The sequence below is a fragment of the Schistocerca piceifrons genome, chromosome 4 (assembly GCF_021461385.2).
Source record: "Schistocerca piceifrons isolate TAMUIC-IGC-003096 chromosome 4, iqSchPice1.1, whole genome shotgun sequence".
In the NCBI taxonomy this organism is placed as follows: Eukaryota; Metazoa; Arthropoda; class Insecta; order Orthoptera; family Acrididae; genus Schistocerca; species Schistocerca piceifrons.
In genome coordinates, this window is record NC_060141.1 from 382720712 (window position 1) to 382748192 (window position 27481).

The window sequence follows — 27481 nt, forward strand, 5'->3', positions numbered from 1 at the left end:
CTCTGCTTATCCATCTACAGATATATACTGTATTTTGGAAAAATATCTATGTTCAAATCGAAGATCAGACATTAACTTCAGCTGCTCTTTGTTTTTCATCGGTATATTTCAATAAGGGTGCCGCAGAATTTTCATATCTCAATAGAAAGATCATCGATCACTGTTACGTTGCCAATGTACTTCTTACAAACGCATCACTTGAAATAAAAAGTAGTGATGATCGATTAGCCACATCACTTCTTGTTACTCAGTACATTTTCATATCACAAATGAGTTCCGTGACAACCTTCGACAGTATTTGACAGCATCAAAATTACCTACACGTTATTAAAAGAAATTCCAACCGCGGCCAGAATCGAACCTATAACTTTCAGCTTACCAACCCAACGCACTTGCCATTACGCTACAGTAGAATCAGTGACCACTCCCCTTTTAGAAATTTAGATAACTACAGAAAACGAATGTTGTGCATGCAGTCTTCAAACGTTTAAAATTGAAACAGTACACCATTTAATAGAAAAATAATTGTAAATATTCATGCACTAACATAATTCCCCTATTTTGTCTACACTGATAATTAATACAGCTTCATAACTGTACGAAGAAGCACGAAAAAGCTTCGAGCGATAAAGCAGCCAACATTATCTTGTGGAACTGCAGACTAGGTTCAGGTTCGTAAAAACACGCGCAAAGGTTTGAGTCAATCATGACTCTTACATGTCATAGTTAGGTTTGTGAATCAATAATAATATTTTTAATGTTTCATTTCAAATTATGCTTTTGTAAGAGTTCACTATCAACTTATTTTTGCGCGCAGAGAATGTGTTACAGAAGCAACTTCTACTGTGCGCTGTATGTTGGCGGCCTTGGCAGCGCGCAGCGCACGCAACGTCATATCGGATGACGTGAGTGCATGGAGGTGCAGCGCAGAAGCTTGCGTAATGTTTACAAATGTGTCGGAGCGGTGGGTTATCGGAATACTTCTACGTGCATTGTAGGTTACAACTAGTATTTATGAAGTCGTACAGAAGTGGCACGAAGCGCAAGAGCATAGAACCAACGCATTGAAGCATTTATTCCCGCAGTCCAGTTCACATCAACCACAGGTAAAATTAAACATGAAAAAAGACGAATATATGCAAAATTGAACATATTCATTAATTCATTTACGTTAAGTGTTTTCTTGAAGAAATATTCTTTGTATACATAGTTAATTTCTGTTATTCAATAGTCAGTGTTCGATATTAAATAGGTAATAGGTGACAAATGAGGTTTTTATTTATTTGGACAGAAACGCAGACTGCGGTTTATTTCTACCGAGCAATTGAGTGCTCCGTCTTTTGACTCTTCTTTGTCACCCTGCAGGACTGTACGTGTGAAGTGCCTTAGAGATAATAAACTGTTAAGTCATATTGGTACATTTCCTTCGTAGCTTTTCGTAACTGTCAAGGTTATACGCATGATGCCGTGTATTAAGCAACTGTACCATGACTACAGATGTGTTTTGTAGTTTGTGTATATATTTCATTTTCGAAGAAGTGGAATTCACATGATTTGCCCTTGAACCTGACATTTCCATGTATTGATCACGCCTCAGGATGTGCTTTAGCTGCTGCTTTATGAAACCACTACAGAAATGGTTGAACATCGAGTTGCCAAATTCGTGTTTTTCTTTTTCACGCAATTACATAATTTATTCTTAGAATACGTGTAGGAAGCTGAATAACATGTCAGTGAAACTGCAGTAAAGTTGCATGAACACTTCACGCTAAAATTGCTTTCATTTTTGCTTAATGTCTGTTTTCGTTCCCAACAAACTATAATGGGTATTTATTTATTTATTTATTTATTTGTTTTTATTTATTTATTCTTCGACCGTGCAGCACAATAGCGTCGGGCACATCACACATATTACAGGAATCCACATTCACCATTGCAACACGAAAGAGATCCACTGCAGATCTACGTGTTCCGTGCCGCAAGATAGGATTAAGCGAAGGTAGATCTTGGCCATGGTCTTACCATTGGAACAATCGCAGTATCCACATAACGACTAGTGAAAAACTGTATAAAATCCATATCAGGATAACTGGACAAGGTACGAATCCCTCTCCTCCCGACTGTCAGTACAGTGAATTAATCCTGGCTCAGGGCACGCAAAAGCATTAGCCGTTGGTTTAAGCAATTTAAACAGACTGAAAGTGCGTGCAAAGAAAAATACCACAGGCCGATCGCGTGTGTCAGAGGATGATGTCCGACGGATTCAAGAAAGTTTTGTGCGCAGAGACAATAAGTCTACCAATCCCCTCCCTCCATCGCCTCCCCCCTTTTTTCTTTTCCTCTCCTCCCCCCTTTTTTCTTTTCCTCTCCTCCCCCCTTTTTCCTTTTCCCCGTCATCGGTCCGGGTCTCCCCCCACCCCCCCTCATCTGTCGCCGTGTCGCCTCTACACTCTACATTCCTGTTTTACGTGAATGTTCAGTGTTGTGCGTCCCTGTCAGTGTTGCGAACAGCAACCATACTGTCGCTAATTGTGTTTTTATCTCATGTGAACAGAAACCAAACTGTCGCCGTGTTTTTTAATTGTTCATGTCTCATTACTGTGTCCGCACCGTCAACGCCGTGTTTTTGTACTCGTATTTTCAGTTCCGCAACTTTCCGCCATTTTACTGTTATTAACAACGTCACCGTTTTATCGCCTTTTTATATTGTTTTGTTTCTCTCCCATTGTTTGTTTAACTTTTTTCTCGGCTGTAGAGCAGCGTATTAAACTGCTGTCAGCCCGCTCCTCCCCAGGTGGGGGGAAATCGAAAATCAATTTAAAAAAAAAAAGTCTTCCAATAGAGCCAGTCAAGAGTTTGGAATACCCCAACCAACTGTGTGGAATGTTCTGAGATTGCGTTTTCTGTACAAGTGCTACCATTGCAACCTGTGCAGGCTCTCAACCCCAATGACAAAGAGAAGCGTCTCTTATTTTGTAGTTATGTGCTAGCAAAGATGTAGGATGATACGTTTCTACAGCGTGTAATTTTTACTGATGAAGCGACATTCCACCTTAGTGGAAATGTCAACAGACATAGTGTTCGCATAAGGGGCTTGGAAAATCCACATTCACTATTGCACCACGCCGTATCCCGTACAAAGGTTTATGGGCCATTTTTCTTTAAGGAAAGAACTGTAATGGGAATCACGTACCAGGACATATTGGAACAATGGCTGTTCCCTAAAGCTATGGAAGATTCCCAGGACTTCATTTTTCAATAGGATGGAGCTCCACCTCATTGGCACTGTAATGTATGAGGCTTTTTGAATGATGCAACATTTAGCAATGTCGGGGCTGTAAGATGTGTAATGGAACACTTCCTAGAGAAAACGCTGCAGGAGCGTCTTTATTGCACCCACAGTATGCCGTCGAGTGATTGTTATCAAGAAGTGCGCGTGACAGCTGCATTATGAGGGCTCGATGAATCAGGCAAAAGTCCTCAGCAGGACTTCACACTTTGCGGGAGATTTTATTTTCTATGCATCTTTACGTGTTTACTGTGCGCTCAGAGCTGCAAACTGCGACGCGACGTGGTAGACGTTCAAATGGCTCTGAGCACTATGGGACTTAACTTCTGAGGTCATCAGTCCCCTAGACTTAGAACTACTTAAACCTAACTAACTTAAGGACATCACACACATCCATGTCCGAAGCAGGACTCGAATCTGCGACCATAGCGGTCGCGCGGTTCGGACTGTAGTGCCCAGAACCGCTCGGCCATTACGGCCGGCCGTTGTAGACGGGAATACTAGAATCACTGTGCAACGCATCTGCGCAAAGCTCCACCAGATTCTTACTGTGGTTTTAATTTTGTGGCCGATCAGAGAGGTAAGAAAAAAAGCCCTCATATCCCCCACCCCCCTACCTTCTTTATTGTGTTCGTAGAAATACTTTGTACGATATATTATGCTCCTATCCTGTGGTTGTAGTTTGCTGCACCCGCAGTAGTCTGTCTGTTCTGAAATGTAGCTTTTAACCATAGCAATGGCAACATATTTTCCACAATGCGGATTACCAAGCGGGAGGAAGTACTTTACGCCCACGCTAATAAAAAAATTTTAAAAAACCAAGTTAGTTAATTAGTCGTTAATATTATTAAAGTGATATTGATTTGCAAGTAGGCTCCAGAATCTGAAAAATATCTTTCAGAACATTCTTAGTGATAACAAAACACTTTCAGTAACGGGTACTACCAACCAGTGGGTACTTCATGTATTTAGGAATTTAAAAATGTGTCATTCGTTTCGTTGACTTTAACTCAAAACATACTTTTTAAAGCAATACTGATGTCCAAGTAAAGTCCAGAGCCAGAAAATAATGACTCTGACAATTATTGGGGAAAGTGTCACCTACTACTAAGACTTAACTTTTTGCGATAAGATTAACTACGAAATGTAAAACTTGTGGAATATGATAGCAGAATTAATTATAAAAACAACTAACATTTTTTATAAAAAAATGAACAAATGTTAACTGACTAGATGTTACTGTTCTGGGGTTTAACACACACCAGCCCATGTGTTTCACAAGATTGTCATAAACTGGAGCATATTTTGTGCTTGAACGCTTCGGCTGCTTACTTTCACAATTTGTAGAGCGCGTTGTTATGGTTAACGTCAATTTAGATTCTGTTTTCACAGATAGTTTAAGGTAAAAAAAAAGGTTCAAATGGCTCTGAGCACTATGGTACTTAACATCTGAGGTCATCAGTCCCCTAGAACTTGCAGCTACTTAAACCTAACTAACCTAAGGACATCACACACATCCATGTCCGAGGCAGGATTCGAACCTGCGACCGTAGCGGTCGCGCGGTTCCAGCCAAGTGCCTAGAACCGCTCGGCCACAACGGCCGGCTAGGTTAAGGTAAGTTAAAATGTAAATGCAGTACTGTTTCAAACACTGGATCTAATATGAAGAGAATTTCTAAAGAAACTATGACTTCATATGATAGAAAGTCACGTCCAGCCCAAAGCAGAGTCCTCAAGTAGATTGCCAAAAGCTCTTCAAATGAGGCTGAAAAGAAAAATAGAACAAATTACAATGAAGCAGCCCCTAAAAATGTCATCACGAAGCAGGTGCGTGATATGTCCTGCACAGGAAAACTGAGCTTCGGTGCCGTACCTGCAGTAAAATTTTATGCTTAGAACACCTTGTTCCAACGAGTAGACACTGAATGAACATCGTTTGCTCCAAATATTACATGAAAGTACACTTTAAAATTAAACTGTAAATATTTCTCTATTTTTTACAATGTGAACATTACGATCGGAAACTACAAAACTTTTCAGAACAGTATGGCAAAATCCTGCGGAAAAATCTAAACTTTCTGCAATTGATGTGTGTTGTCAGTATTAATTAACAATGTTTTCCCCAATATTCGCAACAAAAAAATAATTTTGTTTTCGAATAAAATATTTTATATGTCGTTATTCCATCACTCTAATACTGTAAAATTAGTTGCCCACAGTAACGGAAGTTTGTTCTGTCAAGGGGCCATGGAAAGTGTACATACCATCAAAGCCTGACGTCCAGTTGTAAAACGTTATACTAGGTGTATAAAGACTGCTAAGTTTCCGTTCGTGCGACGACAACGGTTGTCACTTGTGAAGTTCGAACACATTGCTTTATTTCTGCAGTACAGTGTATGCTCTCGTGACTGCTACACGTATATTGAGGGATAAGGTACGTAGCGAGTCAGTTTCTAAAAGTGTTCGGCATCATCAAGAAAATTTCGGAGGTTGTGTGGCCACCCATAACTCACAAAGGAGCTGTGGGAAGAACGCTTACCACCATAGTTTCAGGTCCTAAATCGCGAAAATTAAATTATAATAAATTACATGTAGACAATTGATCATAATTCTATATGATACAGAAATTAACTTCATTGTGCCTCTATAAAAATGTGCCGGCGAAAGGGTTAATGTATGGTTTACTGAATTTTGGCACCTTGAAATGAGTTACATTTGGCGCAATTCGATATCCTGCAAACCCCCATTTCATCCAAACCAACACCCACAAAACGCTTTACTGCCTGTCGCTAGATGCGGATTCTTGACTCCTTATATGAGGGAAATCCATTTGCAGATAACTTTTCATCACTCAACAAGATACTGCAGAAAAAATTTCTTGTGATCCAAGGCTTCTGAAAGATAGCTTACTTACTTGTGACAGTCACACGCTTTCATTTGCGTTCTACCGAGTATTTCAATACAGAAACGTTTAAAAAAGTATATATTTTCATGAAGTATTTTTTCCATAATAATAATACTGCGAATACTGTTATACTCAAGAGATGTTAATAAGTCGTGTTGAATACTGTAGTAATTTCCATACTGTTCAATTTTTAATCTCATCAATTCATTAAAATGTAAATGTTGTAGCAAAAACATTATTTTAATTAAATACTAAACCTTCAAGCTTTTTAATTTGAAAACTGCTGTATCCTGCACCAAAGGTTCAGCCTAGGAGTCTATAAATACGGCACTGGATGTGACTCATTGAGGCCATAGTAAAACGTTACAACAATTCGTGAAGTATACAGCCTAACAAACGAATGTGTGCTCTGACAGATAGATGCCATTCTTGTCAGATGACTAAAAATGGAGAGGTGGGATTGGTACATAGTGTTACAGTCTCTGTAGACCATCCTGGTTCCTACTGCCTGCTAGCAGGAAATCCAGCTTTGATGGTGGGCAATAGGCAGAAAGGGTTTGAAAGACATGCTCATTAGGTTTTCATAAAGTTTTCACATGAAGTGTTTGTCATGGTTTAACTCTGTTTCACAATTGTTTCCTACTGCCATTACTGTGCAACCGGTGGTCAGTTAGACAATTTTACTGCTGACAGTGATATGAAACAGGTCAGTGCGTAAGAAAACGTTGACTGGAGCCCGCGGAGGATACAGTGGCCTATGTGCAGTGACCAGTTTACGTGTGCTAAGTGAGTTCATTCGTTTGCTCAGAAGGGGAGGCCGAAGCCATTTGCCCGCTTTCGGCCTGTGGGTGAACCGCTGCGATGACCGAATCGATCACGCCTTGGACTCTTCCTCAGACGATTATACAGAAACTATCCTGCAAAAAGACAATAAAAATCCTTTTTGCACTACTTATAGCTTTGAGTGTCAGCTTCGTGATGACGGTGCCCATCATTTCGTTAATGGTGATAGTTACTGTTATATTTGCACTTTGCACTAAATTGGAAAAAGCTTGCAACGAATATGATTTTGCGTTTGGTGCATATTACAGAATATGTTGCTGAATATGAAATTTAGCTAACACATTGAATTTTTCTTCAGACTTTGATGGAGATCACTGTCACCAACCTCGAGAAAATTGATCTGATGTAACGTACTCATTTGCGATTATGCGCACCGGCGATAAAGCCAGAATGAAATATCCGCAACCTCCACCATATTTCATAAATGGTTTGAGATACCAAAATCAGATTTAGACAAATGACAACAAGCAAACAGAGTATTTTGCCATATGTTTGTTTTACGAAACGTCGTTATCTTCCGCATTATGCCACAAACCACAGACTTTTTGATGAAAGACGCAATTTGTAAGAGCCATCGACAGCTGGTGGAACCTTACTTTTCCTCCCTTCCTCCCTTAATAAAATTAATAGACCAATGTTTCAGAATTCTCTTGCAATTGCATCTGCATACAATTTTTGTGATATGATCCTGTGTAAACACTTCTATGTTTTGCCATGAGAAGCTAATCTTAACATGGCGACAATAGAAATGTAGATGTTATTGAAAATTCGCCACTCATGACATTTGTCTGTAAGTTACAAATGGCTAACAAGCCAAGTGAAAATAAATAGCTGCCTTGGTTGTATTTTCGATGGAATTCTTTTCAGATACTAAAGAAAGCAGAGATGACACTAGATCTTTCTGGATGGTCACCATGCAAGAGTGGGTGTGGAGGGACTCCACGTAATATTGGCCAAAGATGTGAGTTTTGAGAGACACTTCGATTTCCACTCAAGCTCTCAGCATTTCCCCTACAGCGCCTGCCCGCAACCCTCGCGGTTATCGCTCTCCCCATGCTTGCATTGCCGACTGCGCATTTTACGGCCACGTTATTTGTGCGCAGTATACCCTTGCTGTAGGCCTAAAGGTAAATGTCTGATGTTTCATGAAGCGAGGTAGGAAGTGCACTGATAGCATTTTGCACTCCGTCTTCAAGCAACAAGTGGCCCAGCGGGACCATCCGACCGCCGTGTCATCCTCAGGTGATGATGGGGATATGAGGGGCGTGTGGTCAGAGCACCGCTCTCCCGGTCATTATGATGGTTTTCCTTGACCGAAGCCGCTACTGGTCGGTCGAGTAGCTCCTCAATTGGCATCACGAGGCTGAGTGCACCTCGGAAAATAGTAACAGAGCATGGCGGCCCAGATGGTCACCCATCCAAGTGCTGGCCACGCCCGACAGCGCTTAACTTTGGTTATCTGACGGGAACCGGTGTATCCACTGCGGCAAGGCCGTTGCCGATAGCATTGTGAGTCGAAAAATTTGTTTTCGAGTAAAATCTGAAGGATTTTATCTGGATGGTTGGGAGAGGGAGAGTTGCAATTAATGTTGTCCAATGTGAGCATTGAAAATATAGCATGAAGCTCCTGTTATAGCATGGGGGATCTGTTCGGAAGTGTTCGCAGTCCTTTCAAGTGCTTGTCAGCGGCAGAGGTCCACATTTCCGAGCACTCTAAACCGGCGGAGTTATGACAGTGCGTCAAATTGTAAGACGCGCTGCAGTAAGCTTACGTCACTTACTGGAACCGGTTGAGCTGTCACGCTATCTGTACTGGCGAGTACGTTTACGCACGCAGCGCTAGCATGCAGTAGTGTTGAAGGTTATCGTGAAAATCCCACACAGTGACCGTCAGTTTTTTTTCCGCTGCTGACCTTTCGTAATCACTTGCAGTGTACCGGAATAGCTGCGAGAGCTCTATAAGTGACCAACTTCACGAAGTGTTGGTTACCTTAAGTATTGATCTTCCTCATCTGAGCGCGCAGGTGTTTGCTCAGGGTGACTTCGAGTATACTAATGAGTCCAAGTACTGTTCCATCTTCTTCTCTCTGTACCCATCACCTTTGTTTATTTACATATGTTGTACTCTTTCTGCACCGCCCATTCTCGCGTCAACGAAAATGCTTGGGTTTCAAAGTTGGAGTACTAATGTCATTTGGTTTTGACACAACACAGAGTCAGATTGCATTGGTACCAATTACACTTGCCAACAACTTCTTTCTATAACTGGCATGAAAACAGTTATTCTCAATGTTTGCGGGGTGCTGATAGCGAAAATTTTAATGAAAATGCAAGATCAGCTTTCGCTTTGAAGTTAAGAAAACTTTACTTTATTGGATTTGTAAGTGCACGCGTGTATTTACCTTGGTGTTATCCCTCAGAGGAAGCTCATTGAAGGCACAACAGCTTGACTTGCCGTTTGTAGTTTTCTGCCTCTGACTCCCTAATTAGTGACCAACACTAATGGGCTAACATTGATGAACTCACTCTGCCTGGTACCTCACTTCCGCGTCCGAAATTTGCTGGTGGAAATGTCCTCCGTGCTCATCGGTTGCAGCATCACAGTTGTCAACAAAGGAGTCTAAGAGGGAACGTAGGAATTGCAACTTTAAGGGCATGTTGCACCCTAGTCTTCTGTAGTAGTGCAGATGATGTGCACAAGATCCTTACAGTTTTTCTGGCCTCGTTTTATCTAGAAAGTTTGTTGGCCGCTGAACAAAGGCTGCCAAACTAAGTTTCTCATGTCAGAACGCTGTTCAAATGCTGATACCAGTAGACGAAATTAAGAACAACCTTGTGAAACCGAAACGAGAAACAAAATCTGTTCATACACGTGCAGCTAAATACACTGAACTCGGTGGAGACTTTTATGAACTTTATTAGGAATGTATTGTGAAATTGTATGTACACTGTAAAACTTCCTTAACATTGAGCTTGGTTTTTCCGGTTTAATATTAATTCACGTGTCCCAAAGTATTAATAAAAGCAGATTGTCTGACATATGCATACAGTTTCAAAAATGGTTCAAATGGCTCTGAGCACTATGGGACTTAACATTTGTGGACATCAGTCCCCTAGAACTTAGAACTTGTAACACCCCACACGTCACTTATCTGGTTTTGGCGTGTGTTCACCCCAGCTAATTGACTAACAGATCAACAAAGAGTGCAAAACTGCCACAATTTCGGATAGCACAAAGAAAGTAATAAAGCCCTGTGCCTCTTGATTGAACTGCGGTGGCAGTGTTGACATTAATTGATTCAGAATTGATCACTTTTAATTAAAAAGGGGTGCACATTGATGTTATATGCAGCTATTGAACACCAGATACAAAAGTTGAACATAAAATTAATTAAGGAAGTGACTTGGGATTTCAACTACTTGATTGAAAACAAATGCAGTCGATTATCACAAATTTATTTTAACTCACGACCTTCAATCATCACATTACATGACTCTCCTACCAGGCAGTGGTAATAAATTGCGTTTGTGCGGAGTAAAGCTCGATAACTCAAAAGTAATTCCTATCGACTGACCCAGGCGTAATGCGAATTGCGAGAAGAAATCTACAGTAAACGGACCATGAAACCCTCGTGGAAACTTTGCTGACGTGATCCAACAAATTAATCAGTGGCCGGAGCAGGCGCAATATCACCCAATACAGGGTGGCGGAGCGGCGTCGTTGTGTGGACGTCGGCCGACCTCGCGGTGCTGCAAGGCTGCACTCGTCTATTCACTCCTAGATATCTTGCTCAGTGCATAGCTGAACCAAAACTTTCTATCTCCAAGCTCAATCGTTCCATTTGCTAAGTCCTAAACTAGAGAGATGCTCACTCTTTCTCAGGCAAACTGAGTAAAGAACGCCACGTCCGCACTCTAGGCAATCTGGGAACAGAAGACCTCTACTGAGACTTCTGCCAGTCCGCTCGTCACCTTGGTTTCCCCTCCAGCAAAATAACTTATGCCAATTGCGGCGCAAGTCGCATTAATTATGCATCGCTTCCCAGCGCCAACCAATACCTGCTCTGGGAAGTGAACAAATTCCCACAAAATTTCCCTTCCTCTCAACTTCTTCTATCTAGCTCCCCCCAGGCCACCCATCAAGGTTAGCGTCTGCACAAACACCAAGTTTTCCGGAATTCTGACTCCCAGGAGAGTACTTCAAATTCCTTGGTCCTACGTTCCCATCGGAGGCCGGCGTATTTCATGCTGTCGCTCTTCAGCTGATTTACTTCAGGCTCTGTGGATCGTGAATTCAGCGTGAAGTTGCTATAGTCACGAACACACATATTTTGACCTCTGTTGAACGCTCCACCGTAGCTTGCGCGGCTATGTCGCATGTTTCACAGAAAATGGGACGACGGCCATTTATCAACAGGTGTACAAGTTCTCTGTCTGTTTCCTGGTACACCAGTATGGAGTCGGGGTCAACAACCCACTCACTGTCACTCATCTTAAGGCAGCTGGAGGCCGCGCACCGTTACCACTTTCTCAGAGCTTGAGCTGCCCTAAGCTGCCTGTTGTCGCTTCCCTTAGCCGCTTCCCTGGCTGGCCACACTCAACTCTAAATGCTTCCCTGGGGTAAACTAGCGTCCAGTAAATCGACTCGTTTCCACAAAGTTTTCATGTTGTGTGAATTACTTTAAAACCATCTCCCGACATTAATTAGTCCACTACATCCATACTATACCCTCTACAAGATGCATTGTGCCTTGTCAGTCATTTTGTTCAGCCCTACTGTTCGCTCAACGTGAGTTAGTTGATCTTTAATGACTTCATGTAAGGGGCATAGTTCCTGCCATCTTACATAGCCCCTCTCTTCCAGTAAATTTTGTAGTACAGGTGATGACTCCTATGGTGTTACCACCTGTGGTATAAAATTAATATCTCCATAACTGGTATTTTTAATCCATTCGCATGAGTAGTTACAGGCGATTGATTACCACTGCCTTCTCTCTGATGCAAACTCCCACTCATTCATAGGGTACCTGCCTTCAATGACTGGATTTACTGTTAAAGATGTGGTCATTATTTAGTCAAATTTTACTTTAATCCCTGCCGATTCCTGAGACAATTATTGGTCAGAGTACTCAAAAGAAAACTACAATTATATTACAAGGACACACGTCGCAAAGGGCAAATACACATGTTTAAGCACCTCTGTGCTTGTCATTTGTATGACAAGACCTGCAACTATAACTTAAGGTCCATTCACTCTGTTATCCATCCCTACTCGACTTAATTCCCTAAAAACATACATGAACAATATTCGTGAAACATTTTGTGAAGTTGATAGTGGGTGTTCTCATTCAATTATATGTGAACGCCCATTTGATATTTTATAAATAACGGTTTTTGTCTCACTGTCTCTGGACGTTTATATTGTGCATGGTGTGTCATTTTTACACAATTCAACAAGGTCTGGCCCAGTCCAGTGTCTGGGATTGTGTACACACATGTACTCTTTTTTTTATACATATTTATAAAACACAACCAAAATAACAAGAATCCTCGCGTATTGAGCAACCACTGTTGCGTATTTGTAACAAGGTATAAGTATGAAATCTTATTCTAACACAAACAGACGTGGCATGAGAAATATATGACGTTTTAACAAATGGCACATTTATAAAATCATAACCTTCCGATCACATAATTCATAAACAGAACAAATGAGTGTGTTCATTGTGGCGCATGTTATTCATTTGAATCCACACTGACACACTCACACACACGGCACAAGTTTCTTGCAGGAACGGAAGTGACATTAGTTCTGACTAGCAATTTGAGGGATGGCTAACGGCTGAGAAGAGAGCAACGTGGATTACAGAGATGGGGCCACAGGCGCCCGCATCTTCTTTAGGCAGGATGACTCTCACCTAAGAGCTCGTTGTTAACATCTTGTCCAACAAGCACAAGACCCCATTGGTGCATCTATGATCGGTGACCTCTCGCGGCTCAGCCACAGGTCATTGCTCCTTCGATAGACGTTTTAGAGCAAGGGAGGGACCGTGATAAGACAAGAGCCTATTTTTTTTGCTCAAGCCTTCAAAGTTGGTGTCATTAGGCATAAAAGGTCATCTGGGCTGTCGCTCCACCTGACGTGGCGAGCAACAAATATAGAAATCTTCTTGGGCCTCTTCATTGCTGCCCGCGATCCCTACCGTGTACAGAGACCAGGACCGACCTCTTTGTCGTACACAGAGGTGCTGGATGTCACCTCTCCTTGGCTGCTGAGTTGACCACCGTCCCCGTCGATTCAGGGCGTGGTGTGCATACCATCACCATCGTCAGCTGTGTGCTCCCCTCATTGCTGTCGTCCTCGTTCCTTGTCAGCTCGTGTGTGGTGTGCCAGCTGTCGTAGCTTCAACTCCCTCTTGCTCAGTTACGCCACCTTAACACACTAAGACAACAAATTTTAGTACATGGAAAGTGCTCATGTTTAACCATCAGTACCATAATTTTTTTGTATACATAAACATAGAAAAAGGTACAAAACAACTTGCTTCACAGTCGATCACACACACACACACACACACACACACACACACACACACACACACACACACACACAATCAGGGGATAGGGAATCAATATTATCTGGACAGGATCCCATCAACATTTCTAACTACCAATTCCTACGACTAACACGGTGTTGGCCAACCCGACTACATATCTACTATTTACTACTTTTTATCTCTAATCTTGTTTTTTCTTCTGAACTCCCTCTTATTGTGCCTGCGAACATGTATAAAACACAACAAACTTAGACAGGTGTCAGTCTTACCAAGATTTTTTGTTGGAAGTTTGGATAGCGTCCTTTATCGTGTTCTATTGCGACACTTCTTCTCTATTTTCTTCCCGTTTTCTCCTTTTGTCACGAATGGTTTTATAATGCCTGTGAACATGTTTCGGATTAGCAATGTCATAATGGCACAACACAAATATAGCTCACTGCTCACACTCGCAGTTGTTACACTATCTTGGTATCAACAAGTATTTCTGGCGTATCAATGCTGCTGTTCTCTCTGCAGATGATTACATCCGGTTCATTTTAACATACACTGGGTGCGCTAATTCACGCAACTGCGCATAGCTGTTCACCTCTTACGTATTCAGGGTCATACTAGATGCGTCGGTGCGTCCTCGTAACGACTTACGGGACTGGTCACCTTAATTATGTTCTCCAATGACGGAAATACAATTACGGGGAACTTTTCTTCAATTAACAGAGTTCCTAATCAATCATTTTCTAGCGGTACGCCCAGAAATACTTGTATTCCATTCTTTAATCATGTGTTTTTACAAAATAATCTAGTGCTTCACTTTCACAGCATCGAGAGGCGAGATATCATTATTAATAATAAAACACGAAATATAGGCACATATAAACGAGACATTCTACCACTAAGATCAGTATATACACAAACAACAAGGCACTTTAACAAAATCCTTATCCAAAGCCTATATTTACTACGTCCGCGCTCTGGTCTAGTCATTCGTAATCCTGCCCGTTAAGGTGGGATGGACCAGGCTTCGGAGAGCAGACTTCGACCTCTTCCTGGTTGTTATTTTGGTAACCATTATTCCTGTTCCATCCTGAATGCTGATTACCGCCCCAAGTCCTTTGTAATTTATTATGTTGCACCGGAGACTGTTGCTCATCTTCCGTGTACCTTCTTTTCGAGTTGCCATTACTCTTATTTTGATTGTGGCCGTTGTAGTTCGGCACTGGCCTACTATCCCTCTGAGGTCTATTATTGCGACGGTTGTTATTTTGTTCACGCTGTCGCCGTTTCTCCCGCGCCTGTTCCTCTTGAAATGCGAATTCCAGTTCGCGCAAAATGCCCTTAAATACCTCAGTATCACTACCACAACGACCGGCAAGTGATTGTTGATACGAGATGGAAAGTTTCATGTAGCTTAATCTGATGATTTCCGCACCGCTACATGGGTGGTCTAGGTACTGGTTCCTTTTTGTCATATTTTCTAAAAATTTGACCGGACTCTGGTACCCTGCCCCTTCCATACCTCTGGACATCATAATTTCTTGTTTGATCCTTTCTTGGGTTTCTTTAGACCAATACTTGCCCAAGAAGGCATTTTTGAATTCTTCGAACGAGACGCTCGTCTTCGCTACATTTCTCATGTACTCAGCGGTCGCGCCCTCCATATGGGAGCACACAAAATCCAGCTGGTACATCAATGGCCAGTGTGGGGGCAATGATAACTCGAATTGTTCCATAAAAGTTTTTGGATGCAAGCTATTACTTTCGTCCTTGTAGTGATGGAACTTTCGGACTGATACAAAATGCTTGTAATCAAACCGATCATCATTCCAGTTATCATTTCGCCCGTTCTTACGATTCGTATGAACTTCGGACGTGGACTAATTCGTTCCGACACGCTATCGTCATCTCTCCCCCTCTCTATGTTCGACAGTTGTTCGGTACACCTAATCAGCCGACAACAATTGTGCTCATTGGACTGCTGCGCGCTGTCCGTGTTTACCTCGCTCGTTGCCTCAGAGCTGTGAATCAAGGCGTGGCTCCCGTTGCTTATAGTGTCAATTTGTCACACCGTGAAGCGGTTATCTGTGTTCCGGCAAGTGACGGTTCAGTCGACGCAGTAATTATACCCTTCTCCTTTCTCGATGTCTCTGTAATGAGACGTTTTACCTCGTCCTCTAAATTTCTTTTTAATATCGCCACCTCCTCTTTCAACATCTCGTTAGGCCCTATGTCCGGTTGCACTTGTTGCTTTTCTTCGACACGTTTTATCCGGCTTTGTAGCCTTGATAACATGACCTTACCTACTATTGCCGTTCTTTGCGTGGAGTCCCGAGTTTCTCTCGCTATTTTCCTTGTACCTTTCGCAATTAATTTGGCTTCAATTGCCGTTCGTTTGATGATGGCAATCTCTTTCTCTATTTTGACGCCGAGATTCTTTACCTCCTCTTTTACTTGCTCTTTCAACTCCGAATTCGCCTTTTTAATTTCAGCATTAAGGTTGGCGCTCTGCTCTAAGTTCACCGTTTGCATCTGTTGCAACAGGTCCGTAATGTTTTTGACAGTAGGAGCATTTTGATCCTCGTCCTTTTGTGGTTGAAAATGCGACTCTTCTCCTCTGTTCTGAGGAACCCTTCGATATCTAGACAAGTACCGTCTCCGCGCCCCCATCGGATCACTTGTGAATGAATCGTTTGATAATCGTCGGACACAGTTTGGTTCCAACACACTCTGGCTTCTTCGGCTGGATCTTCCATACTTATGGATTAATCCTGTACTCCCTGCATCCTCCGAGCCCTCAGCATCACTACCTGAATCAACGTCCTTGCTGTTCAGCGGACTAAACTAGTCATGAGACGCAGTTTCAGCAAGTTGCGACTCGCGTTCGTCACGCTCATCGGTAGAGCTTTCCCTACTATCACCCATGTTCTCCCGAGCAACAGTCTGATTATATTCTGCCGTTGTCTTGGCTTTTCCCCTCGTCATCATTTGCACTTTTATGTTACACGAAAACTCAAAACCCAGGTACCCCTTACTCTCAATAATTAGATAACGCAAAACATATATCAGGACACAAATTGATACACTGAGTGTGAGCAGTGACCCGACAAATAAATCATGAAGCATTCCCCAAAAGGGCTAGTACCAATGATTGTGTTCTGTGTGCTCAGCACCATCTGATTACAGCATTGCACATCATAAGTACTCCATCAAATCACAAACACATGCACAGGCACTTATAAATGTCAATTTGAAAGGACAGCACATGAAGAAGATAATGTAACTTATTGTAACTACTGCTATCCGTGTTTCAATTAAAAATGGCTAAGCAATGGATCACGTGGAAAAATTTCCTTTTTCAAGACTACTTCCTAGCAAATCCCGAAGTATTGTAACCTGGCATGGGTCAGCCATATGTAACACCCCACCCGTCACTTATCTGGTTTTGACGTGTGTTCACCCCAGCTAATTGACTAACAGATCAACAGAGAGTGCAAAACTGCCGCAATATCGGATAATGCAAAGAAAGTAATAAGGCCCTGTGACTCCTGATTGAACTGCGGTGGCAGTGTTGACATTAATTGATTCAGAATTGATCACTTTTAATTAAAAAGGGGTGCACATTGATGTTATATGCAGCTATTGAACAACAAGATGCAAATGTTGAACATAAAATTAACTAAGAAAGTGACTTGGGATTTCAACTACTTGATTGAAAACAAATGCAGTCGATTATCACAAATTTATTATAACTCACGACCTTCAATCATCACATTACATGACTCTCCTACCAGGCAGTGGTAATAAATTGCGTTTGCACGGAGTAAAGCTTGATAACTCAAAAGTAATTCCTATCAACTGACCCAGGCATAATGCGAAGTGTGAGAAGAATTCTACAGTACACGGCCCATGAAACCCTCATGGAAACTTTGCTGACATGATCCAACAAATTAATCAGTGGCCAGAGCAGGCGCAATATCACCGAATAAACGGTGGCGGAGTGGCGTTGTGTGGATGTCGGCCGACCTCGTAGTGCTGCAAGGCTGCGCTTGTTTATTCACTCCTAGCTATCTTGCTCAGTACATATCTGAACCAAAACTTTCTATCTCCAAGCTCAATCGTTCCATTTGCTAAGTCCTAAACTAGAGAGATGCTCACTCTTTCTCAGGCAAGCTAAGAATGCCACGTCCACACTCTAGGCAAGCTGGGAACGGAAGACCTCTACTGAGACTTCTGCCAGTCCGCTCTTTGCCTCGGTTTCCCCTCCAGCAAAATCACTTATGCCAATTGCAGTGCAAGTCGCTCTAATTATGCGTCGCTTCCCAGCGCCGACCAATGCCTGCTCTGGAAAGTGAACAAATTCCCACAAAATTTCCCTTCCTCTCAACTTCTTCTATCTAGCTCCCCCCAGGCCACCCATCAAGGTTAGCATCTGCACAAACACCAAGTTTTCCGGAATTCTGACTCCCAGGAGAGTACTTCAAATTCCTTGGTCCTACTTTCCCATTGGAGGCCGCCGTATTTCATGCTGTCGCTCTTCACCTGATTTACTTCAGGCTCTGTGGATCGTGAATTCAGCGTGAAGTTGCTATAGTCACGAACACACATATTTTGACCTCTGTTGACCGCTCCACCGTAGCTTGCGCGGCTTTGTCACATGTTTCACAGAAAACGGGACAACGGCCTTTATCAACAGGCGTACAAGTTCTCCGTCTCTTTCCCGGTACACCAGCATGGAGTGGGGGTCAACAACCCACTCACTGTCACTCATCTTAAGGCAGCTGGAGGCCACGCACCATTACCGCTTTCTCAGAGCTTGAGCCACTCTAAGCTGCCTGTTGTCGCTTCCCTTAGCCGCTCCCCCAGCCGGCCACACTCAACTCTAAATGCTTCCCTGGGGTAAACTAGCGTCCAGTAAATCGACTCATTTCCACAAAGTTTTCATGTCGTGTGAATTACTTTATAACCATCACCGACATTAATTATTCCACTACGTCCATACTATACCCTCTACAAGTTGCATTGGGCCTTGTCAGTCATTTTGTTCAGCCCTACTGTTCGCTCAACGTGAGTTAGGTGATCTTTAATGACTTCATGTAAGGGGCATAGTTCTTGCCATCTTACAAACTCCTTAAACCTAAATAACCTAAGGACATCACACACATCCATGTCTGAGGCAGGATTCGAACCTGTGACCATAGCAGTCGCGTGGTTCTGAACTGAGCACCTAGAACCGCGAGACCACCATGGCTGCGTATAGTTTCAGTTAACGTTATTACCACCATTTTTCCAAAATTAAATTCTTTACAACTTCTGTTGAAAACTTTGTACAATTGTCTGGAATTTAAAAAACAAATTGGGTCAAGTAGTTAATAAATTAAACATATTACGAAATTACATGTTTGCTTCTGTGGATGTTCTGGAAAACTACTGCAGATACACGTCTGGGACATGTTTGATTAGATTCATTAGATCGAGAACAACAAAATCAATGGAAATCGTTCTTTACTTTAAGCTCATACAGTTTCGCTAAATTTTAGGCATAATCTTTCATTAGCCGATACTCCATAACAATACATTTGCAGACTTAAGTTTGCATGAACTTTTTTCTTTGGTTTTACTTGTAGAATAACATATTAAAATCTTTGCATATCTTCGTGAATACCCTTCGCATATTCGGGTACCCTCATGAAGATGTGGACATTTCCTGGGCAAATAGAGAAGTGCTTCCCCAGTTTTTTACATGGTCTTAACGAAATTTTTCAGTAGGCTCAGTTTTATATGAAGAGCAGGGAGACTTAAGTTCTTGGATTCGACAAGAACTTCGTGCATAACACTGTGAGATTCTGGATGCGGTGACTGACACTCGAGCTAATCTTCCTTTTTAGTGAAGTGCCTTCGCGCTGCTATCCCAGAAGAACAGGAAGCAACAGAATCTGGTGTAGCTGTGTTGTTGCCCAAGTAATATGTCTATAACTTTCAGATCTCTGAAAATCTGCCATTTAAACTTGTCTTAGTTCAATCGCATTAACAATTGTTTCATGTTGTCATATGTTTCTTTCATCTAAGGTGCGTACCCAATCGGAAGCGATGGTAGCACCTTACCATTATTCTATAGCACACACCTGAGATTACCTTGTAGGAGGCGATAACCAATCTCCACTGATCCGTTTACAAAGCGTGAGTCACTAACTATTGCCACCTAGAATAACTCCGAAAGCATGATAGTAGCTGAAAAATTTGTCGAACAAATGTTGCATGGCACAATGGGGGTCATAATATAACGTTGGTTTTTGTTGCTAGGTGGGATCGCGTCAGAGATATGAAGGTCAACTTTTTTTTTCTTAATGGGATGCTGTAGTTTGATACTTATTTTCTGATAGCGGCTATCGAGACGAATCCAATGAACTCACAGTAAGGTCTTTGGAGGTCAACGAAAGTCAAAAAGGTGGCATGAACGTCCATTTACAGGAGGTGTTCGAAATGATGACCTTTGGTATCAGTGCAGTGTTGCAATCTTGTTAGCATGGATTGAGTGGCATTCCTTATCACATCGGCACTTATCGAAGCATATGCTCTGACATTTCCCTCGCATACCTTCAGGTGTAGTTGGAACGTCTTTATAAACAATGTCTTTTACGAGTCCCCACAAGAAAAAATCAACATGCGTCAGGTCTGGCGAACGAGCCGACCTCGGCACATCTCCTCCGCATCCAACCCAACGATTTGGAAATTGTCTCTGCAAGCCATTTCCAGCCATCAGCGAAAAATGTGCCGGATACCCGTGTTGATACCACATTCAGTTCCTTCTTCCTGAAAGTATTTCTTCCAATAACAAACCTAATGTTTGTTGCAGGAATGTGGTGTACTTCCTACCATTAAGCTTTCCTTCGATGAAATAGGGGCCTATAATTCTGTCCTCCAGCCCCACCCCACACATTCACCGACTACGGTTTTTGGTGTGTAACTTCATATACCCTACATAGCAACCAAAAACGTCATATTATGGCCCCCGTTTTCCCATGTAACTTTTGTCCCACAAACTTTGCAGCTCCTATCATACTTCCTGAGTTATTCTTGGTCGAAATAGTTAGTGCCAATAGCTGCAGTTAGTCCCTGTACATCACTACAAAAATACGAAATTCGTTTCATTTTCGAAAAATGGAAGGAATGGAATATGGCAGTTGCAGAACGCAGTCAAATTTACAGCTTTATCAAGACAATTTCACTGTTGTAGTCTTGACGCCAACAGTTCAGCTTTACCTTCTGGCAATTCCACATCTCTCACTAGGTCATTAAGTTCACACTGTGTTGTCAAGTGAGTCTCTGTACAGTCATCGTTACACACAAAATCAGGATACTCCGAACAAATGGGTTTTGAAGGTGATAGTGCTGCATTATTTTCACTACCGCCCTCGTCACTATCACAGTCAGGTGGTATAGGAACAGTCAGTGCGTCTGCGTGAGGCACTGGTCACATGACCGACGGTACGTAGGATATGTCAAGGAAGGCTACTACTTCTTGGAAATACCGTGTGTTAACGGAGTTGTCACACAAAAATAAGTCATTAAATAGTTTGACAGTTCTCGCCAGATCATGTGTGCAGCGAAGCCCGTGGCAGATGTTGTTGTGGTCTTCAAAAAAAGGCTCTGAGCACTATGGGACTTAATATCTATGGTCATTAGTCCTCTGTAACTTAGAACTACGTAAACCTAACTAACCTAAGGACAGCACACAACACCCAGTCATCACGAGGCAGAGAAAATCCCTGACCCCGCCGGGAATCGAACCCGGGAACCCGAGAGTGGGAAGCGAGAACGTTACCGCACGAGTTGTGGTCTTCAGTCCTGAGACTGGATTGATGCAGCTCTCCATGCTACTCCATCCTGTGCAAGCTTCTTCATCTCCCAGTACCTACCGCAGCCTACATCCTTCTGAATCTGCATAGTGTATTCATCTAATGGTCTCTCTCTACGATTTTTACCCTCCACGCTGCCCTCCAGTACTAAATTGGTGATCCCTTGATGCCTCAGAACATGTCCTACCAACCGATCCCTTCTTCTAATCAAGTTGTGCCACAAACTCCTCTTCTCCCCAATTCTATTCAATACCTCCTCATTAATTATGTGATCTACCCATCTAATCTTCAGCATTCTTCTGTAGCACCACATTTCAAAAGCTTCTATTCTCTTCTTGTCTAAACTATTTATCGTCCATGTTTCACTTCCATACATGGGTACACTCCATACAAATTCTTTCAGAAACGACTTCCTGACACTTAAATCAATATTCGATGTTAACAAATTTCTCTTCTTCCGAAACGCTTTCCTTGAAACGCCAGTCTACATTTTATATCCACTCTAATTCGACCATCGTCAGTTATTTTGCTCCCCAAATAGAAAAACTCCTTTACTACTTTAAGTGTCTCATTTCCTAATCTAATTCCCTCAGCATCACCCGATTTAATTCGACTACATTCTATTATCTTCGTTTTGATTTTGTTGATGTTCATCTTATACCCTCCTTTCAAGACACTGTCCATTCCGTTCAACTGCTCTTCCAAGTCATCGGCGAACCTCAAAGTTTTTATTTCTTCTCCATGGATTTTAATACCTACTCCGAAATTTTCTTTTGTTTCCTTTATTGCTTGCTCAATATACAGATTGAATAGCATCAGGGAGAGGCTACTACCCTGTCTCACTCCCTTCCAAACCACTGCTTCCCTTTCATGTCCCTCGACCCTTATAACTGCCATCTGGTATCTGTACAAATTGTATATAGCCTTTCGCTCCCTTTGTTTTACCCCTGTCACCTTCAGAACTTGAAAGAGAGTATTTCAGTCAACATTGTCAAAAGCTTTCTCTAAGTCTACAAATGCTAGAAACGTAGGTTTGCCTTTCCTTAATCTTTCTTCTAAGATAAGTCGTAGGGTCAGTATTGCCTCACGTGTTCCAACATTTCTACGTAATAAAAACTGATCTTCCCCGAGGTCGGCTTCTATCAGTTTTTCCTTTCGTCTGTAAAGAATTCGCGTTAGTATTTTGCAGCTGTGACTTATTAAACTGATAGTTCGGTAATTTTCACATCTGTCAACACCTGCTTTCTTTGGGATTGAAATTATTATATTCTTCTTGAAGTCTGAGGGTATTTCGCCTGTCTCATACATCTTGCTCACCAGATGGTAGTTTTGTCAGGATTGGCTCTCCCAAGGCTGTCAGTAGTTCTAATGGAATGTTGTCTATTCCCGGGGCCTTGTTTCGTCTTAGGTCTTTCAGTGCTCTGTCAAACTCTTCACGCGGTATCATATCTCCCATTTCATCTTCATCTACATCCTCTTCCATTTCCATAATATTGTCCTCAAGAACATCGCCCCTGTATAGACCCTCTATATACTCGTTCCACCTTTCTGCTTTCCCTTCTTTGCTTAAAACTGGGTTTCCATCTGAGCTCTTGATATTCATGCAAGTGTTTCTCTGTTGTCCAAAGGTCTCTTTAATTTTCCTGTAGACAGTATCTATCTTACCCCTCGTGAGATATCTTGGCAGATATTTTACGATTCAATTACGAGTGAAAACTCGAGACACTAGAGGTGCAACGTACATGGTCTCCGATTTCACAGCTGAAGTACACTCTGTACGCCTTTCCAATATTTGGCTTTATTGGCTTGCTTTGCAGTTTCAGTGCAGCCCGTCCGCAGACATTGCAAAATTTATCAGCACTGATTGCTCCTTTCCGAGACATATTGAATCACAGGAATGGGAATGACCACACGCACTGGCTACACTTCAGTAACACGTTCTTCCATCACACTAACAGAACATAGCTTGTAACAGACTGAAAATATGCTGAAATTAAGCGTGTTCCGCTCCTTCCTTCCTCCTCCCTTTGCATTCGGTAACTCCACCCTTACCTAATAAGAGCTTGTGCTCCATCCCTAATGACCTCCTTGTCTCTCTGCACTGGAATGTACTAGACTAATGGGGTTTGCTGCGAGGAATAAAGCATATATTGAACTGTGTATTGGTATTTTTAATTGAATAATATTAATATCTTCCCTGTGTAATTGGAATTTTCCCGAGGCAACTCTGAAAGGAGATAGATCGGTGATTGTCGCTGTAACTTCGGGTGTGGTTATCTGAAACATGAAATTAACGTATCACCTAGATCCTTACATAATTTAGATTTGAAAAAAAAGGCGAAATTGTAGATACTTGAAAAAACTGGCCATTTTTGGACTCCTTTTTTTTTGGCCGAAAAAATACTAAATACCGGCATAAAGAAAATCAGGATTTTAAACATGGCTGAAAAAGCAACTGTTGAAACTGTTCACGGTAAATGATAAGAGCCAAAAAGTTGCAGGGTAAATATTTACTAAAATTCGCCGCGCGGGATTAGCCGAACGGTCTATGTGCGGCTGGTCCCGGCGGAGTTTCGAGTCCTCCCTCGGGCATGGGTGTGTGTGTGTGTGTGTGTGTGTGTGTGTGTGTGTGTGTGTGTGTGTGTGTGTGTGTGTTTTTGTCCTTAGGATAATTTAGGTTAAGTAGTGTGTAAGCTTAGGGACTCGTGACCTTAGCAGTTAAGTCCCATAAGATTTCACACACATTTGAACAAATTTTTGACCACGGTTTCGGTATAGCTAAATATACCGAGGTAATGATGCTATGCTGTCTTCGCATCAACCCTCTGTCCATAACCATGGTGTATAAATGGAGATGATGTTTTAAGCACTGACGACGCCTTTGGCACAACTGTTTTATGTATCTTCACTGCAGGATGTGATTTTAGTGTATTTTACTTCTGATGAAGGTATATTTAGATATACCGAAAACGTAGTCAAGAATTTTAATAAATCTTTCTGGCTGTTATCATTTACCGTGAATAAAGAAAATCGGCTACGACAAACGGAAGTGAATTCAATTTACTTAATGGGAGACCAAAAACAATTAAAATCGCATGAAAATTGCATCCCGAAAAAACATAGTTTTGAGAGAAACATGTTTAAAGTTTGCCAAATATTTACCATACAAAAGAAAGGACGAATCTTGAAACTTAAGGGATATCATCGATGCCTGGACCATAACAATTATGTGTCCACAGAATTGGCGCATTCCATCGCTGATATTGATTTGAAGTGCATTTGCCACCTGCATTAATGCAGTATGAACTACATTGAATACACATACGGCCAAATTTGAAGCAATGCTGACAATTTCGACTCGGCTGGATGTTAGTTTTGTAAAGCGTATCTCCAAATGAGACTATTGAAACTTCCGTTCACATTTTGAGTAAAACCGCCCTAACAACGCTCCAGCAAATTAGATTTACTCAAATCGGTACAAATAGAGGTGTTGGCATCGTTAACGACTTGTGGCAACCGGTTCTCCAACGCCGAAGCGTGCCGTGCACGATCGGCTTCAAACGGTAACAGAATTGTTACCTTTTTCTAGTTCGCTCATGATATTGAGGGGTGTAATTCTTAAATGTATATACAATGGAAGTTAGTAATAAAAAGTTGAGTTTTTTCGACCGTCACCCTGTCGTTCCCTCTTGAACCCTAATCTCCTCCTCCTCCTCCTCCTCCTCCTCCTCCTCCTCCTCCTCCTCCTCTTTTTATTTCTGCTACAAGCACGGGCAAAAAATAGCGACAAAATACACACAGCTACTGTTGCCTGAAACTTCATCACTCTGACTACCATCAAAGAGATTTCCAAGCTTATATGTGAAAAGAGTGGCAATGAATGCCAATAAAATATAATTATAAGCGGATGCACCCACTTTACCTCGGAAACCAGAGCTAATTCCAATTTTTCATTGTCGTTTGAGTATGAACACTGGAGACGTCGACGAGATGCTACATCCGTAAAAAGATATGATCAGCAGTTCCTCGCAGCAGTTCCGGTGCAATGTGAGGAACGTGTTCCGGTATACTGGCCTTCAGAACAGTTAAGAGACCGACCGAATGTGTCCCTGGTAAACGCGCTCTTTTAGATATCTCCAGAGCCAAAAATCACATGGACTCAGATTAGGTGATTTTGCAGGCCATGGATCTAGGAAACTTCTGGAGATAACACGTTCGTGGAAAGTTGCATTAAGCAGATTTTTCACTGTTCGCGTGACATGAAGTGTTGCCCCATCTCGCACGAAAAACAGTGGTTTCCAAACAGTTGCATTCTTCCTAAGCAAGGATCACATGCTCTACAAGGAGGTCTCGATAACGTGCAAACGTCACGATACACCTGAAATGCCCCATGGGTGAATTCTCCTCAAAGAAGAACAGACCGAGATTAAAGGTGCTTGTGAATCCACGCATCACAGTGACATATGGTGCATGAAATGGCTCTTCGACAACAACACGCCGTTTAATAGTATCCCAGATTTGGCAGTTCTGTGTGTTCAGTGTACCGTTTAGTATCAAATGTGCCTCGTCACTCCACAGAATATTTACCACCCTCATATCATCAACTAGCAAAGTTTGATGCCCAGTGCTCCCACGTCCGGCAGCAACGATAAATAAACCGGCAGAGCATTAAGTTAAACTAAGCTTGGATGACAGAAACGGGTACGTCATTCTGTCGCTTGATATCCGTACCAGAGTTGTTCAGTCGTAGAAGATGGCGAGTGGTGGCTTGCCAGACTCTCAGCACCCCATGGAAAGATGTTATCAGTGGGTTAGAGATCTGCAGAACGTGCGGGCAACGGCAACAATCAAAACAATCTCTATATCAGGAGTCGCCAAACTTTACCCTTGACGGAACACTGAGAATCTTGGTACTCTGATGGAACACCTGTTTCGTATTGAAGGTTGATTAAATTTCAAAAAATAAAGTTAAAAAGTCTTTTTATTCAGCGATAACCCTATCGTAAATCATAACTAATAATACAGAAACCATAACAAATTTTTAAAAGAGTATTGTGAAAATATCGAAGAAACGCCATTTCATTAATAGTTTTTCGCGGTGCACCTACTCACTTTCCGCAGAACACATCTTTGCAAACCCTGCTCTCTATCGAAGTAGGTCAGAACAGCACTGGCAGCATGCCATCTTGCTTTCTGTAGTTGAAAAGTAACGTTACAGAAACTTCGAAGGTAGGGCACAGAGCCTACCTTAACGGAAGTTAGAACAGAAAATTTTTTTACCCATTTTCGGATTTTTCTCTCATTATAAAATTCTAAATTTTCCGAATAAAATGACATATATATATCACTTATAAACTCACATGGGAAGTGTTTTATTTTTTTAAATATAAACTACACCAGTTGAAAATGTTAAATTTTTTGCGTGCATTACTTCGAGACATAATGAAATCCATAACTTTGTACATAGAAGGCTGTGGATTGCTCTGTTATAGAGATTATATTATGTGTTGGTGTTGGTAGCACTATCAAAAACAGTATCGTATCGTTTCATAGCATAAGCACGCGTTGTATGTCGAAGTGCTAACGTTATTCCGAGGAAAAGTGACGAATTGATTGTTAAATCTCTCAAAAAGTAAGGTATGACGCCAAAACTAAGTGTTTTTAAGAAACGTGGCTATAATGGTAATACGTTTTCGAATAAAGGGAAGCACTGTGTTCAATATGTGGAGTGTGAATTTACAGACAATTAAATACAGGAAAACTCGTCAGTATCTAGAGAACCACTCATTAGTGCGTCGAAGATTAAAATAAAACGTTGTGATACACAGTTTCTCACAACTAAAGTGATGTAAATGGTAGGTTAGGTTATATTCTGCGAGATTTACACATCCTAACAAGGGTGTTGGGTGAATGTGTGTGTTGTAAAATATGTGGAGGGCCAGTTAGTTTACATGAAGACGGTGAGGTATCAAATGGACTAGCCAGGAAACTTATCATTAATTATGTCAGTTGTAAATATACTCATTCGTTTTGGAAT

General features: G+C 41.8%; 1 protein-coding gene across 1 annotated transcript in view; it reads left to right on the top strand.

The window, feature by feature from the left end:
* The first annotated feature begins 923 nt into the window (after window positions 1–923).
* Window positions 924–27481, top strand: part of LOC124796295 (constitutive coactivator of peroxisome proliferator-activated receptor gamma-like) — a 60739-nt gene continuing 34181 nt past the window's right edge. Inside the window, exon 1 of the mRNA XM_047260414.1 lies at window positions 924–1106. The gene's annotated coding sequence lies outside the window, so the exon portion shown is untranslated. The remainder of the gene's footprint in view (window positions 1107–27481) is intronic.